Source organism: Pocillopora verrucosa, chromosome 8, assembly GCF_036669915.1.
Source record: "Pocillopora verrucosa isolate sample1 chromosome 8, ASM3666991v2, whole genome shotgun sequence".
Taxonomy (NCBI): Eukaryota; Metazoa; Cnidaria; class Anthozoa; order Scleractinia; family Pocilloporidae; genus Pocillopora; species Pocillopora verrucosa.
This window is the reverse complement of record NC_089319.1, coordinates 2,424,177-2,431,780: the sequence shown is the minus strand read 5'-3', so window position 1 is coordinate 2,431,780 and position 7,604 is coordinate 2,424,177.

Below are 7,604 nucleotides of genomic sequence, written 5' to 3'. Positions count from 1 at the left end.
ATTATAGGCCTCGATTCTCGATAAGTCTTGTTAGGCTCGGCGATAAGTCGAAATCCATTTAGATAGTAAATACAGACATGGGAAATAATATCAGGCTCGGAAAATAATATCAGACACGGGAAATAGCAGACAATGAGGAGGTCTGAAAAAGGCCAACAATAACGGACCCTGTTAATTGATTTCCGACACGAAAATTAATTTTTCGATAGGGAAAATACCCAGACAGAATTTTGAACGGTATGTTACGCCATACTGACTGAATTTTGAACGGTATGTTACGCCATACCAAATCACTTAATTGCAAACCAAAATTGGCTCCGACGTAGTCTTTTGTTCCCCGCAGTGCACCTCGATATGATAATTACCTGGTAAAGAAGCTGGCAGACAGCAATGTTTGTTACCTGCTTTGATCTGGATTCCATCACGATACCACACGTACCATGCATTTGATTACATATAGCAGGATGATACAACTCCCAATATCAGCTGTTTGTCATCGTAGCCCCAAACCTCAGATGGAGGGTGCACGATAAGGCTACTGGATTGCACATCTGCGTGAGGAAACACTACCTTGAAACCTTCTTCAGACGTTGGGTCGTCACCCCGTTGAAGAAAGACTTTTTCACCTTTAGAAATGTCGACAACGTTGAAGCCACAGTCCAGTTGGTCAAAATCGGTTAACGGCATTTCTTGAATTGTAGGATCTTGAAAAGAATAAACGTCGTAGCACCGTGCTCTTGAGAATGACATAACTCTCATTAGCACATCAGAAAATGACGAGTTTGTAACGCTTTCGTAGGTAATGTGCAGTTTATTACCACTGACAGTTTGATCAGGGAAGGGGCTTTTTCCTAGCTGGTTCTTTAACACTAGGAGGACGCTTTGGTTTTCTTCAGTTGTGCTGACGTCTTTTGTGTACTAGTCGCCATAAGATGCTCGAAATCTCCAGATATCTGTGTTTTCCTATCAGCGCCATTCGCTGATCCTTCCACTCCGTCTCTTACGAATGTCGACATCAAGTAAACGTGAAATCGGCTGGCAAAAAGGCCCCGTGATTTTAGATACTCTTGAAAGGTGTAGGTTTTTTCATCAGTATCAGTGAATGTTGTTATTATTTCCTGTGCGTAGTTACCTAAATGCAAACACATATCCGGCGTTCTAGGGCACCAAACTTAGACACTTGTTCTGGGAAGAAAAACTTTGTGGCTTTTCCCTTAAGCAAATCCACCGAGATCTCATCGACATCACTGTACTTGAACTCACAGACGCCTCCACCGTCTTCTAGTCTTAATTGTTTAAAGCGAGAGTTACCTGAGGAACGGTGAAGCCAGCCAATGTGCATTTTTCGTTGCTTTACTGACTTCTTATCCACTTGAGTTCGGGCGGCGTGGGTTTTTCGTTTCTCATCTTTAGCTCTATTTTTTTCTGATTTTGTCGACTAGATTCCTAATTCTGGCCTCTTTTTGAACTGCGGAAAAAATTATTAATCACGTCATATTACATGCAGTTTTTTTTCAGTAACAGAAAATCAGACGAAAGAGAAAGAGTTTATAACTGCAATGAGCTTTCTTTTGGGTGAGCAGCTCCAGTTGTCTTTCTATTCTATCGACATCAGAGATTTTATGTAGTCCAGTGGTCCAAAATGATTTTAAAGTAATAAGGCACACATGAAAACCATTCCCTTCCCACTATCATCCAAAATGATCATAAGGGAGAAATACGGGGTCATATATGCAAATAATGTGAAGTAGGGTTTCCAGGAACCTTATAATTTGTGGGGTGGAAATACTGCGTTTGTAAGCTTTTAGCAAGCTCCCCCAAAGACGCAACATACCTTCTGATATCTGGGCTCCGCTGATTTCAGCTGTTAAAGCCTTTCTCTTTCCTACATGACCTATAGCCAGTCCCATGCTTTCAAACTGAGTATCTGAAATCATTTTCAAGGTCTGCATACTGTAAACCTGTTAGAAAGTAATGCAGACGTCACTTTTAGCGATGGAGGCGAATAGATTGTTCACCGCAACAATTCTCCTTCATCATGTAGAGGATTTTATTTTGATATGTGTTATTGTAATTTAATCTTTTTTATCATCTCTTCGCCATCCATTTGACGCCTATGAGTCTCCCCTCAACAACTGAAAATTACCTTGTGTTGCTCAAATATTGGTTTTAACTCCTGCATAGCAGAATTCGTTTGGAAAAGGGCCAGCTCTAAGACAAAATGGGGATATTTACTAACGGCCGCTGTCACGCAACATTATAGCAAAGTCACACAACAGAGTGAAAGCCTTTGAGAGGTTACAGTTACTTTCGATGCGACGTTATTTTAAAATGCATGAAAACTGCTTACGGTTAAAAAAAGCCAAGATTTTCACATTCACGATATTTTTGAAAATGCACTTCTTATAGTATTAATCATACAACAATTTTCTTTGCGAGTTAGATTGAACACTGTGTAACGTAACACGATTATCTCGTTATTCAGGGACAAGCTGATTGCTAGGGTAGGGCCCGGATCGCACTTGAACTTTTTTTGTTTGTTTTGAGTGAAAAATCTGTCAAAAGAAGCGTGAAATAAGTGCGACCCCCAGTTTTACACGCCTTTTGCAATTCGTCAAAAATTTTCTACAATCTTCAAAGAACCCGATGTCCTGCCTCAATGGCCTCCAAATTTTGGCAAAACAAACATTCATGTTTTCTTAAACATTCAGCTGTTATGATTTGAAGGCTATGTCTAGACAGAATTTCATCGGGAAAGAATATTTTAGTCCGCTTCTCTAGTTTTTCGTGCGATAGCAGAATTTTCTGCGTCCATCCAATCCTTTTTCTTTCGAGGGAAACGAATTTGAGCGCCAGCTTTATTCAAATGTCTATGACTCGTGCTCCGGGTCTGGTTATTCTAGCAGCAATTTAGAGAACATATGTCTGTGATTCGTACCCCGGGTCCGGTTGTACAGGCAGCAATTTAGAGAAAATATGGCTTGAACTAGAAATTCTCCAACCGTTGCAAGTATTGAAGCCAGCGTCGACCAAAACGCAAATGATCAGCTGGAAAAAATAATCCGTTCCTCCGTAGCAATTCGCGCAAGATTTTTTTACATTTTCTTTTTAGAGTGAGATGGGTTTGTGATTGACATGAATCATTCCGTGAATTTTTGGTCAATGGATTTTAGTTTGATGCGACCGCAGCTAAAAATTTGGCAAATATTTGAATTCGCTCTTAGTGTGACCCAGCGTTAATGCTTAATACAAATGATTAGAGGCTGCCGGTCTCAAGAAGATAAAAAACTTCGTAAATCATGGTACGAGCGAACGAGTGAGGTTTTTGACGCATCACAACTCGTGAATTAAAATCGTTCGTGCACATTTTCCATGATATTATGTTTTCATTTCATACATACTGATATTTTTTCACGTTTCAATTCAAAGGTTGGATGCGAACGACTGCGAAAATACATCATTTTGTCTCCACTACACAACAAATAACACAGTAGTGTACACCAAATAAGTTTATTTAGGGAAGCCTGCCGAGAACCAACCCGAGGCATATATAGCCCGGGGAATGCATACATACATATCTTCGCAACTGATATACCATATACAATCCTGATATACAGTCAATTCCTTACACATTAAAAAAAGGTATACATTACTAACATGCAAACTTCACCAAGTCTGGATTAACAGAGATGGGCAACCGCTTACAAGGACATAACTACGGTTATACAGAGGCCAGAAAAAACCTGCCAGAAAAAACCCCTTTGGGGAAAAACATGACAGGAAATCTGGGTAGGAACCATGGCCCAAACTCAGAGCAGTTGGCAGCCCATCCTACGAGGCTTCACAGCTAAAGAAAATATGTTTTCAAATTAAAATAAATTTGTCATCAGCCAGAGGTGAACGGTTGGTTCTGAGGCCTAGATGGACATCACGTGCTATACTTTCCGTTATATACCACTGCATCATTACCCATGATGCCCGGGCCTAAGGCCCAGGCCTTGTCGTATCTCGTGCCGACAAAATATCTATTTCTGCCTTATTCGCAGACTCATTCGTTAGAAATACCATATTTTGTCTCCACTACACAACAAATAACACAGTAGTGTACACCAAATAAGTTTATTTAGGGAAGCCTGCCGAGAACCAACCCGAGGCATATATAGACTGCCAAAGAATTGGGCAAGACGCACGAGGCTAGGTGATATAATACCACCAAAAACACGAAAACGCCTTCAGAGCCCAAGAAAACGCGATACTTCGAGTCATTGTTCAAAATTATCGTCTACGTATGTGTCTTTGGCTTGTACCGATTTCCAAAAACCATGTCGTTGGAAAAACTCTGTCGTTTACTCCATTACTTGCTATCGTAATGGCTCCCCCAGATCTTAAAGAATGCAAACCCAACTTGGACGGTTCAACTCCGAGACTTTGCAGGTCCCAGCGAAAAGCCCCTCTAATTGTAGAGTAACTAAAGGGCTTATCAGGGGCAACAAGCTTGCAAGAGCCCTTCCCTTTAGAAATAGGCTTGAAATAAAATCTTTGGAATCAGGGTGTATCTTAAACATAACTAAACACCTCTTAAGCAACTCAACGGGGCATACAGAACTAGACAATTATAACATAACGACTTCGTCGCCTTTACGGAGCTGGACATTCTTGCTTTTCAAAACCTTAGTAATCATGAAGCCTTTTTTAAGGGAAATATCACTTCTTATTCTAGACACATCGTTAAACCATAACAGTCCCATCAGTCCCATTTGCTTTGGAAGAGAGCACAGTCGTCTTCGGTCGATCTTTCAGTCCCTCAAGCAAGTTGTCAAGCGGTCCGTCCCGGAATGCCCTAAATCCCGAACGAAAAATATCTAAACGAGAGATAAAAAAAAGGCAAAGTGAGGAGTACAATCCAACAAGAAATAACTAAAGAAATAGTCAAATAAAAATAGAATAACCGGGAATAATCAAACTCCAACAGAGAATACATAGATAACTGGAATCTGCAAAGTGGACCACAAATGGGTCCCTTTAATTTCAAACAATGCTGAATAAATTCGTGACACAAACTCGTGTCATAACGCAATACGCAATATTGACGAGCAATTCTATGATTTAAGTCACTTCAAGCCTGAGTAAGTGCCAAACAACCCATAAGCTAAGTACAAAGGACTTAGAGCAATTACGCTGGGATTGACTGAAACAAAATCACATTTGCACCCAGAAGAGAAAACTTCCGCGGTGAATACAAAAGCCCGCCGGGCTAATTACAACGATCACAGTCTTTACTGAACTTCGTACAGAAGCCTACGCCTACAAATGGGTCCCTTTAATTTCAAACAATGCTGAATAAATTCGTGACACAAACTCGTGTCATAACGCAATACTCAATATTGACGAGCAATTCTATGATTTAAGTCACTTCAAGCCTGAGTAAGTGCCAAACAACCCATAAGCTAAGTACAAAGGACTTAGAGCAATTACGCTGGGATTGACTGAAACAAAATCACATTTGCACCCAGAAGAGAAAACTTCCCCGGTGAATACAAAAGCCTGCCGGGCTAATTACAACGATCACAGTCTTTACTGAACTTCGTACAGAAGCCTACGCCTACCGATGGGTCCCTTTAATATCAAACAATGCTGAATAAATTCTTGACACAAACTCGTGTCATAACGCAATACGTAATATTGACGAGCAATTCTATGATTTAAGTCACTTCAAGCCTGAGTAAATGCCAAACAACCCATAAGCTAAGTAAAAAGGACTTAGAGCAATTACGCTGGGATTGACTGAAACAAAATCACATTTGCACCCAGAAGAGAAAACTTCCGCGGTGAATACAAAAGCCAGCCGGGCTAATTACAACGATCACAGTCTATACTGAACTCCGTACAGAAGCCTACGCAAGCACAGGGAGATCAGGGGCGGCGAAATCAATTCGAAGGGCTACAACATCAAAGTCCAGGGGTCTGGAACCGAAAAGCGAGTTTCGGGCTTTCCCTCTGATAAAGAGACCTGGGAACTTGGGTAAAAACACCCAGTCAATTACGAAACTGTTCCGTTGCACACCGTCTGTACAAAATAAAGTCCATAAGCAAGAGGACTTCCACAAGGGGAGGATAACCGCTCCTCTCGCCTTACACAATTCCATGTGCTTTACCACTCTAATTAATAGGCACACTGGAGGACAAATCCAATCATTATCGTGCCCCCAATCTTGGGAGAAGGCATCTACTACTACACAGCCGGTCTGAAAAAATCTCAGAGTTAAATCTTGGTACCTTAGCGTTATAGGGACAAGCAAATCTGTCAACGGTGTGGGACCCCCAAAATAGGTTAATTCTTTGAAAGATAGCTTCGTTAATGGTATAGTCATCATAATCGGTTAATCGCTCAGCCTTAGCGTTAAGCTCCCAAGGGATCCACTTAACCTCAAGTGATATGTGAAACTCAAGACATATTGGATAACTAGGAGGGCCAATTGGTGCATGTCAGCTACCCTACTACTGTTTTGAAGAATAGATTCGACGTTCTGGTTATCGGAATACCAAATAACCTTAACACCAGAAAGATGACTCGCGAAAGTTTCCAAGGCGAGGCAAACAGCTTTGAGTTCTCTCCATGTAGAACTTTAGGCACGCACTACAGGAGACCAGTTCTGATAAAATACTAAATTTGATTCTTTTACGAAAGCACCACAAGCCGAATTGGGGGCATCTGAAAAGGTGACCCTGACCGGAAGGGACTGGACCGACGAACAAACCTTGCTATTGAAGAATACCAAGTTGTTCTTCCAGAAACTGATTTCTGAAAGAGAGTCGTCTGAGAGAAAAACTTCGCTTTCCCATGAGCGCGCCGAATTCACGACCAAGAAAAGAAATCTAGTCATAATACGGGCGAAGGAACCCACACAGGGAGAGAGGGAAATTATTTGACCTGTTACAATGGCGACTCCCTTAACGTGCACTTTCAGGGAGGTTGACAAGACAGTAGCTCAACAAGGCCGGCGTTTAACTTTTCAATACGTTCGTCGGTTGCTTGTATAGTCCCATCAATAGTGTCGAGAATCACACCCAACCAGGTGATAACTAGGAGAGGCTCCCAAAGGGACTTTTCCTCATTAGGATCAAATCCAGACTTGAGCAAATCTGAATGGACGACTAAACTGTTAACTTTAGCAGAAACAAAATCTGTTCCCCCTCCTAAACCATCGTCGAGGAAATGAGCTATCGGGATGCCCTGGCTCCTCCACGATTTCTGTAATGGCTTAAAAATCGATGTGAAAACATACGGGGCTGAAGAAAACCCGAAAGGAAGCACAGAGGCTCTATGAGCTCTGAAAATTTTCAGAACTGAAAATATCTTGAAACCCCGTTCCCAAAATCCCAAGCAAAAGCGAGAAATTTTCTGTGGTCTGGGAAAATTTCAATGTGGTGATAACCAGACTGAAGGTCAAATTTAAACAAGCAATAATTACGATCAAAACAACTGCGTAACGACACCCAGATCTTCACATTTGAACTTCTGTTCGTATATTAACTGGTTGACATGTCGAAGATTCAAAACGAGCCTTTGCTTTCCCGAACTACGGGTAGAAACTGAAACTGGG